Below are 9,933 nucleotides of genomic sequence, written 5' to 3' on the forward strand. Positions count from 1 at the left end.
CTGAGGTTGGGATCTCTTGGTCCTGGGGAACAGGCAAGAAATCCCCAGGAACTCTCAAAACCAAGCCATAAACCAACTCGGCCGAGGAGGCGTTGAGGCCCTCCTTAGGCGTTGTTCTGATGCCTAGGAGGACCCAAGGTAACTGGTCGACCCAATCTGAGCCGGTGAGTCGAGCTTTCAACGCTGACTTGAGGTGCCTGTGGAAACGCTCAACCAACCCGTTGGACTCTGGGTGATAAGCGGTGGTCTGATGCAGCTTCACGCCATACAGCTGCACCATACCGCACCGCAGGGAGGACGTGAACTGGGCCCCATGATCGGTAGTAATATCTGAGGTGGCCCTGAAACGAGCGATCCAATTGGAGACAATGGCCCTCGCGCATGCTTCAGTGGAGGTATCCATTAACGGAATTGCCTCTGCCCACCTGGTAAACCTGCACACGATGGTCAGTAAGTGGGTAGCCCCATGCGAACACGGCAAGGGACCTACCAGGTCAACATGGATGTGCAGGAACCTGCCGTCCGGGACGGTGAAATCCTGGACCGGCGGGTGCACATGTCTCTGCACTTTGGAGGTCTGGCACGGGATGCAGGAACGAGCCCATGCAGCGACCTGCTTCCTTAACCCGTGCCAGACGAACTTCGCCGCGACCAAGGCAGAGGTGGCGCGAATGGACGGGTGCGCTAGGCTGTGGATGGTGTCGAAAATCTGACGTCGCCAAACGACCATGGAGATATCGCAAAGGACTTGCACGCCAGTGGCACCACAGGGCACCTTAACCAGCTTGAGCCCTGATTCAGCATTGCGATACCGGCATCTGCCTGTTGGGCAGCGGCCAGCTCCTCATAATCAACGCCTAGGCTAAGCGCTGAGACTTCGGGCAGCGTTGGACGGGACAACGCGTCAGTCACAATGTTCAGCTTCCCTGCCACATGCCGAATATCAGACGTGAATTTGGAAATGTAGTCGAGGTGCCATTGCTGTCTGGCAGACCAAGGGTCAGACACCTTGGTCAAAGTGAACGTTAGTGGCTTGTGAATGCAGTGAAAGCGTGCCCCTCCAGAAAATAACGAAAATGGCGGTAAAGTGCGAGGAGCTTCCTGTCGAAAGCGCTGTATTTAACTTCGGGGGCTCGCAGCTACCTGCCAGCGGCACCCAACGACTACCTACACGCTGCTCGAGAACGGCGCCTACCGCGAAGTCGGAAGCGTCTACGGTGAGGGCCGTTTGGGCTGACACGCTAGGGTGTTCCAGCATAGTGGCATTGGCCAATGCGGTTTTAGCCCCCTCGAATGCCTTCTGTGCTTCTTTGGACCAGACCAGGTCTTTGGGCTTACCAGCCAGGCATTGGAACAATGGCCACATGATGGCGGCTGCAGATGGGACGAATCGGTGTTCGAAGTTAACCATCCCGTTAAACTCCTGTAGACCCTTGACCGATAGGGGCCTGGGGAAGCGACGGATAGCGTTGACTTTCTCAGGCAGTGGCTGCACACCGTGGGAGGTGATGCTGTGACCTAAGAAAAAAACGGAGCACAACCTGAACTGGCATTTCGCAGGGTTGATCACCAACCCGTGTTTGCTCAGCCATTCGAAAAGTAGGCGGGGGTGCTTGACATGCTCCGCCTGTGAGCTGCTGGCTACCAGGATATCATCCAGGTAGATGAAAATATATGGCAAACCCCGGCCGACCTGATCCATTAGCCTTTGGAATGCCTGAGCAGCGTTCTTCAAACCAAAAGGCATTCTGAGCCATTCGAAAAGGCCGAAAGGGGTAATGATGGCCGTTTTAGGGACGTCGTCGGGGTGGACGGGGATTTGATTATACCTGTGGATAAGGTCGACCTTCGAGAAGAAAGTCGCACCTTCCAGATGAGCCGAGAAGTCCTGGATGTTCGGGATTGGATACCGATCGGCTGTGGTTACTGCATTCAAACGCCTGTAATCACCGCAAGGTCTCCAAACGCCGGATGCTTTGGGCACCATGTGTAACGGGGAAGCCCAGGGGCTATCCGACTGCCGGATGATCCCTAGGTCCTCCATAAGTTGGAACACGTCTCGTGCGATGCGCTGTTTATCGGCCGGGAGACGGCGCTCGCATGTACCGGTGGTCCATTGGTGGGAATGTGGTGGACCATGGCATGACGGGGCGCGGCCCCATTGAACCGGGGCGTGAGCAGCCCTGGAAAGTCGGTGAGCAGGGCTGCGAAAGGTTGCTGGATCTCAGCTACCTTGTCGAGTTGCTGTAGGGGCGTGGACGGGTTGTGCGGCTTGACAGGGCATGGGTCCGACACAGGGACCATGCGTCCACCTTGCACATCGAGTAGCAGGGAGAACGCGCAGAAGAAGTCGGCCCCCAGGATCGGTTGGGCGACGTCAGCAACGATAAACGTCCACCTGTACTGGCGGGAGTGTAATTTAGGTCCGCGGTTCGCGTACCGTAGGTGCGAATATCTCTCCCGTTAACAGCCGAGAGGACGGGTCCTACCTTACCAGCGCAAATATCTCGGGCACTCGGAGGCAATACTGGCATGTGCACCGGAGTCCACCAGGAAACGGTGGCCGTAATGGCGATCGCGGACGTAGAGGCGTTCATTGGGGCCGATCGCGTTCGCCTCTATGGATGATCGATGGGGCATTTCCCGGAAATGAACAGGAGCTCTGACATCTCCGAGCTTTGGGACCATATTGTTGGTGGTAGTAGCACCATCTGCGTTGACTGTAGACCACTGGCCGTGGCGATTCCTCTTCGGCGTGGACAGGGCTTCCTCTTCTTCTCCTCGATGTCGGCTTGGCTGCACCCATTTTGTGACCAGGGGGCGGGCGAAAGCAAAAACGTCCCACTGCCTGTGCGCCCACAGTTCGTTAGCTCACTCCGCGGGTCGCGTTGTTGCGGGTCGCTGAAATCAGCTCAGGCGAGCATTAGCTGGCATCTGCTCCAAGAACGCCTGTTCGAAAAGCATGCCCGTCCATCAGGGCCAACATCTTCGCCATGATGGTTGATGGCCGCCGGTCACCGATACAGTCCATGTGCAGCAGCCTTGCTGCTCTGTCTCTGCGGCTGAGGCCGTAAGCGTGGAATAACAGGGCCTTCAACCCTTCGTACTTGCTGCTGGACGGAGGGTCTCTGATGTAGGGCAACAGCCTCGAGGCATAGTCCTGTGGCAATGCACTCACCACATGGAAATACATTATGTCGTCCGTCACGATGCGATGAAGGTGGAACTGTGCCTCAACATGGGCGAACCACACCTGAGGTTGATCAGGCCAAAAGGCTGGCAGTTTGAAGGCCGGTGAGCCCTGCCTCATGCTGGCCGATTCTGCGGGAACACTCTCTTCCTGCATAATTCTTCTTGTCTAGCGATGGCTAGACAAGTCGGGGTCACCAATTTAGTGGTCTGAGAAACAACTACTGGAGTTTTCAACAAATCTTTATTCACAAGTTTGATTGCCAATATGCAGGTTCTACAGACACGTCTGCCCACAACGGTGGTCAGCGCTGAACTAACGCACGCAAGTGAAAAACTGTGCGTAAAACCGACCCACTCTACTGCACTACGAGTTAAAAAGAACCATGCCGACCAAAATTTTTCAACATGCTGAAAATTTCCCCCTGACCTAGCTGAGACCTCGAACTTCCCTCGAGCATGAAGGAGAGTTCAGTGACGTCATAGGACCTCCTAGGACCACGTGTCGACCATGCTGCGAGTTTGAGTCGAGGGCAAACTCTTCCAAACTCGTAGATTAGGTCGCCGCAGTGGAACAGCCCCTTTACCTCCTCAAATTTCTATTATATCATTGCCACCTTAACCTTAAGTCTACGTTCTCTAGTTCTCGATTCCCCTACTCTGGGCAAAAGTTTCTGTGCATTTACCCAATCTATTCCTCTCATGATTTTGTACACCTCTATAAGATCACCCTTCATCCTCCTGCGCTCCAAGGACTAAAATCCTAGCCTGCTCAACTTCTCCCTGTAGCTCAGGCCCTTGATCCTGGCAACATCCTCATAAATCTTCTCTGCACCCTTTCCAGCTTGACAACGTCTTTCTTATAACTTGGTGACCAAAACTGAACACAATACTGTAAATGTGGCCTCACCAGTGCCATGTTCAGCTGTAACATAACATCCCAACTTCTATACGCAATACCCTGACTGATGAAGGCCAATGTACTGAAAGCCATTTTGACCACCCTAACTACCTGTGATGCCACTTTCAAGGAACTATGTACGTGCACTCTTCAATATCTCGGTTCGACACTTTAACCCTATGTTTTCTACTTGTTGATTTCCTAACCCTGGGGAACCCAAAATTGTGTGCCTTATGATTTAATACACCTGTGAAATCATCCTTTAGTCTCTTACACTCTAAGGAAATTTGTTTTAACCTGCCCAGCCTCTCCCAATAATTAACACCCTTGAGTCCTTTAACATAGTGACCTCACCACTACTAACCACTCCCCATTGTCTCTTGTATAATTGTAGCTTCCCCACCTCCAGCTCTCTCTCTAGCTCCTGTGATGACCACGGACAGCTAGTGCATAGTGTGTGTAGTGCTTATAATAAAGTTATCTAGTAAAAGACTTTGTGTGACAAGCAAGTCATTTTACACTGGCAACATCTTCATAAATCTTTTCTGTACTCTTTCCAGCTTATTGACATTTTTGCTGTAGCAGGGTGACCAAAATAAAACACAATACTCCAAGTATGGCCTTACCAATGTCCTGTACATTTGTAACATAGCATCTTAACGTCTATGTTTAAGAAGGAACTGCAGATGCTGGAAAATCGAAGGTAGACAAAAATGCTGGAGAAACTCAGCGGGTGAGGCAGCATCTATGGAGCGAAGGAAATAGGCAACGAGACCCTTCTTCAGACCTTCTTTAACTTCTATATTCATTGCACTTGCTAATAAGGACATAATGCCAAAAGCCTTCTTCATAACCCTGAATACCTGTTACACCACTATCAGGGAACTATGTAACTGTACTCCTTGCTCTCTTACCATTCACAGAGACAGTTCTACCCGGGTTTGACCTCCCAAAATGCAACAACGTGCCCCAGCCCACATCCAGCTAATCAAGATCCTGCTGTATTTCTTGATAATCTTTCCACTCTCTCTGATACTACTTATTTTTCTGCAAATTTGGTAACCATGCCTTGTATATTCTCATTCAAATCATCGATAGAGATAACAAGCAACAATGGCCCCAATAATAACCCCTGTCACGGGCCCTCAGTCCAAGAAACAACCTCCACCATCATCCTCAGATTCCTACCATTTAGTCAATTATGTATTCAATTAGCTAACTCTCCCTAGATGCCTTTCGATCCAACCTTCCATACAGAAACTTTTCACAGCCTTTGCCATATTGATTAAGTTTACTGATCCACACTCATCAACCTTCTTGGTTACTTCAAAACACACAATTACATTTGTGAGACAACATAGAAAGCCATGCTGACTAGCCCAAAACAAGCCCCTGTATTTCCAAATGCATGTACAGTAAACCCTCATTTTAACGGAACCCTTTATAATGGATTTTGGTTATAGTAGATGGACTTATTGGAGCTGCCAACAGAAACCCCTGCTCGCAGGGTGCGCCAGCGAGCCCTTCTTCACTAGTTGTCACAAGGTCTGGTTAACGGGGCTATTGTTGCAACTTATATTGTAGCTCCTGGTCAGCAGTGTTTTCCTCAGGCCGCTGCCAATGACAGGACGTGTTCGGTCATCGTGGGGCTCCCTCCCCTATCACTAGCTGCCACTTCTTCCTGTCGACTGTCGCTGTGTCTAGTCGGCCTCTCTCCCATCCTCCTTCTACCCTGGAATCTCCGATATACACCACCTAGGAAGATATCAACATCTGCGGAGAATAAGGAGGAGAAGGAGGTAGCCGGTGAAGGAGGGTGCAGCAGAGTGGACAAGATGACAGGAGAAGGAGGTGGCAGTGAAAAGGAGGTGGCATAGAGCACAAAGTGAGGGAAGAAGGAGGTGGTAAACATAGAAACATTGAAATAGGTGCAGGAGTAGGCCATTCGGCCCTTCGAGCCAGCACCGCCATTCAATATGATCATGGATATGATCATGATGGAATGAATAATCATTGTAGTGATGGGGAGAGGCAGGGTGGACAAAGTGAGGGAGAAGGAGGAGGCATTGGTGGAGAGGGAAGTGGACAAAGCAATGGCTGACAGGAAGAAGCTGCAGCTGGTGAGAAGGTAGAGAGCCCTTCGTTGACCAAGCCCATACTGTTATTGACAGAGGCCTGAATAAAGCGCTGCTGGCCAGGGGCTATAACATAAACTGCAACAACATTTGTGCGATAGCTGCTGAAGAAACATAGAAACATAGAACATAGAAAATAGGTGCAGGAGTAGGCCATTCGTTCCTTCGAGCCTGCACCGCCATTCAATATGATCATGGCTGAAAGTCCTGACATCCCAGGAATCAGTCTGGTGAAGGGCTAGCTGGTGCAGATAACGGCATGGGTGCCTAGTTTTAAGGTGAAACGGCACGAAGTGCTTGGGTAACTCAGCACACTGAATCAGTCTGAAGAAGGATCCCGATGACACCTATTCATGTTCTCCAGAGATACTGTCTGACGTGCTGTGCTGCTCCAACACTTTGTGTCCTTTTGTATATTAACCAGCATCTGCAGTTCGTTGTTCCTACTACATACAATGATAATACCTTATTTGGTTATAACGGGCAATCAGCAAAAACGGACACCATCCCCTCCCCACTTCCTCCCTCTCCTATGCTCCGTTATAATGAGGGATAACTGTATATGTTATCATTCAGATGTTAGGCTTACTGGTCTATAGTTCCCAGGATTTCCTCTGCAATCCTCTTACACAAAGGCACAATATTAGCTACACTCCAGTCTACCGGTAACCCACCCATGGGTAAAAAAGATGCATATAATCTCAGAGAGGGTTCATCCAATTTACTTTCTTGCTTCCCTCTGTGTTCCAGTCTGCCCACTGTGTTCTTGCACAGGAACCATTGAGTGTAACCATTGACTTGCCTGAGGTATCATCTCATTGCTCATGTGTCTGGCTGGAATCTACTTTGATGGAATTTGTTGCAAATCTCACTGAGCTGGATGGATGAAAGTAGCATTGTGGACTTTGCTGTGTATAAACCATAACAGCACATCAGCCATCTAATAGGTGGCTGCAGGAACCAAGTGTTCTTTTAGTCTATTACTGAAGGTAATGTAATGGCAGAGATAGACTGGTAGGATTCGAGAAGACTTAGAAAATGTTGCTGCTTCAAATTCTACCATTCATATCGCACTGTCTGCACAGACAGTGACATAGAATATCTGGATAAGGAATTCCAAGTTAAAACCTTTATATGGATAGCATTGGCTAGTGAAATAAATTTAAAGAGTTGGATATAATATGGTACTTCTTGGGTACAGGTAAACAAACTGACAGCTTTAACTTTGCTTTCGATTTTTCATATTAGTTCATTCAAAATCAATGTGTTTAGGATTTTTAATAACTTTTTAGTAGTTCTCAATTTACAATCCAGCACTCTTTAGAACATCCGAGTCAGTGAGGTATATTATGCCATTTGTCACATTAGTCACAAAAGCATATTAGAAATGTATAATATGTCATACAATGTTATTCCTAACTAATCCACTACAGGCCGAAGTCTAATATATTTACATTTTCAGTGGGTGATTAAATTTATCAGGAATCAGTTAATTCCCAACTATCAATGTCAAACTACATCCCAACGTAAAGAAAAACAAGGAATAGGGCTCAAAATATTATAGCAAATTAAGACACTTCTAATGGCAATGTAACAATGAATTATTTGCATCTTTAATCTTTGCCCTTATTACTTTTGTTTCTTTGAATTGTCATCGCTGTCTACTTTATGTCCACTTCCTTGCCCATATTGAAAAAAGATAATTAATATTAAAAATTGCATAATTAACAGATCCAGCAACTTATTTTATTAATTTCCTACAGCACTTCACCCATCATTTTTAAATTCTTTCTCTTTTTGCTGCTGCTTTCTGTACCATTTCTTTACTGGGACAGATTTCCTCCAAGATGCCAAAATTACATGAGGCCAGCATTTTCACACATCAGAAGCTCACATACATGGGGGTTACCACTCTCGCACAATGATGGGTGAAACCTGAAGTCCCAACCATCCTGAGAGTTGTTCACCAATAAATCTCTGGCTGGGGCACTTGCTCACAAACGTTTGGTGCAAGTTCAGTAAAATTGTGCATTTTGATAGAGTGTAAATAGCCAAAGAATACAATCTGAAGTTCAAGATCATCTTTAATCAGTATTCATATTATAGCGGTACAGCAGGTTGTTAGTTGTTAGAACATCGTGACCGCTTTCAAGACTGACCAGTGTAGGAAGTGGGTGTTAGTATAAATTGTACAGTAGGGTGGGGTTAGTGATGCTATTCAACTATGATTGGTTCTCATGCATAAACCAATCTACAGAGAGGATTGGCTGTGATGCAGATAGGTATGTCTCTGGTAGGTTTTCAGTAGCTCCTCCACAAACCTAGAACCTCTGACGGCAGTTCCCAAAGCAAGATATATTTTGATGCCACCTCCCTCCTCCCAAAGCCACACCACATTTCACCAAAAATGACAAGAACAGCAAGTAGACAGGAACAATATTACCTGCAGGATACCCTCCATGTCACAAGCCATTCTGACCTAGAATAGTCTAAAACCTGGAACATCCCACCCATCAGCATTGTGAGGCCGGCTTCACTGAAAAAACTTCAATGTTCATGAGGATGGTCACCTTCTCAAGGGCAATTACAACCAGGAAATAAATGCCAATAATGTCTAGTAATTGCTGCTCTTTTAGCTAATTGAGTTCCCTATAATTTATTTTGTTGATTTATGAGGTTTTAAGTGTCTTCTTTACATTAATAATTTTTCAGAAACATTCAAAGTCATTCACAGCATTCACAGCCGATTAAGCCTGGGGTGTGGCTTAACTAGGTATCAAAGTGATTTTCAGTGCTTCTACAGCAGAACGCTTCTACAGTAGAAGCACTGAAAATGTCTCTAGCATGCAGTCAACAACAGGGGTAAAGCCAGTTTAGTTGAAGTCATTTGTAGACCTGAAATGTGGGCCAAAAGGATAGATAAACTAAGTGCTGGCAGTCCACTGCAATAAGGAAATTCTAGCGATTAAGATGATGATAATTCATTATGTTCAATACTTTCTTTGTGCTTTCAAAGTCTTGAGCTTTATATAACAAACAAAGATACCAGGAGTGATCATGACGAAAATAGCACACTATATTATCCAAAGGCTTTTAGTCAGGAGTTATTAGATTGAAGTTGCATGGTAAGATGCATTTGGTTGTGGGGAAGACTCATGCTTTTGGGCAGTCTAAGATTGAGATGAAAATGCTGTCTTAGACAATGAATAATTAAAGCCACTCCAGAGCAAGGGAAGGAGAAGATATGGTGGTTGCCTGCAAGTTGGCAGTGAAAGATCCTGAAGTAGAGGGACACGAAGTGCTGGAATAACTCAGCGGGTCAGGCAGCACTCTGGAAAAGTCCCTTGAGAACATGTGATGGAAGTAGAGGAAGGTTGTTTTGTAAAAGCATAGCAAAATTGATCTAAGAATATTAGAGCTTTAAAGCACAAAAACAGGCCTTTCGGCCCAACTTGTCCATGCTGACCAAGTTGCCCAATGGAGCTGGTTATCCTGATAGTCAATAATATGTATGATATTACAGACATGCTAGAGACATCATGTGGGCGGCACGGTGGCTCTGCTGTAGAGATGCTGCCTTACAGGGACAGAGACCCGGGTTCGATCCTGACTATACAGGTGCTGTATAGTACAGAGTTTGCTCATTTACTCTGTGGTAATCCAGTTTCCTCCCACATTCCAAAGACATGCAGGTTTGTAGGTTAATTG

Source organism: Amblyraja radiata, chromosome 2, assembly GCF_010909765.2.
Source record: "Amblyraja radiata isolate CabotCenter1 chromosome 2, sAmbRad1.1.pri, whole genome shotgun sequence".
Classification (NCBI taxonomy): Eukaryota; Metazoa; Chordata; class Chondrichthyes; order Rajiformes; family Rajidae; genus Amblyraja; species Amblyraja radiata.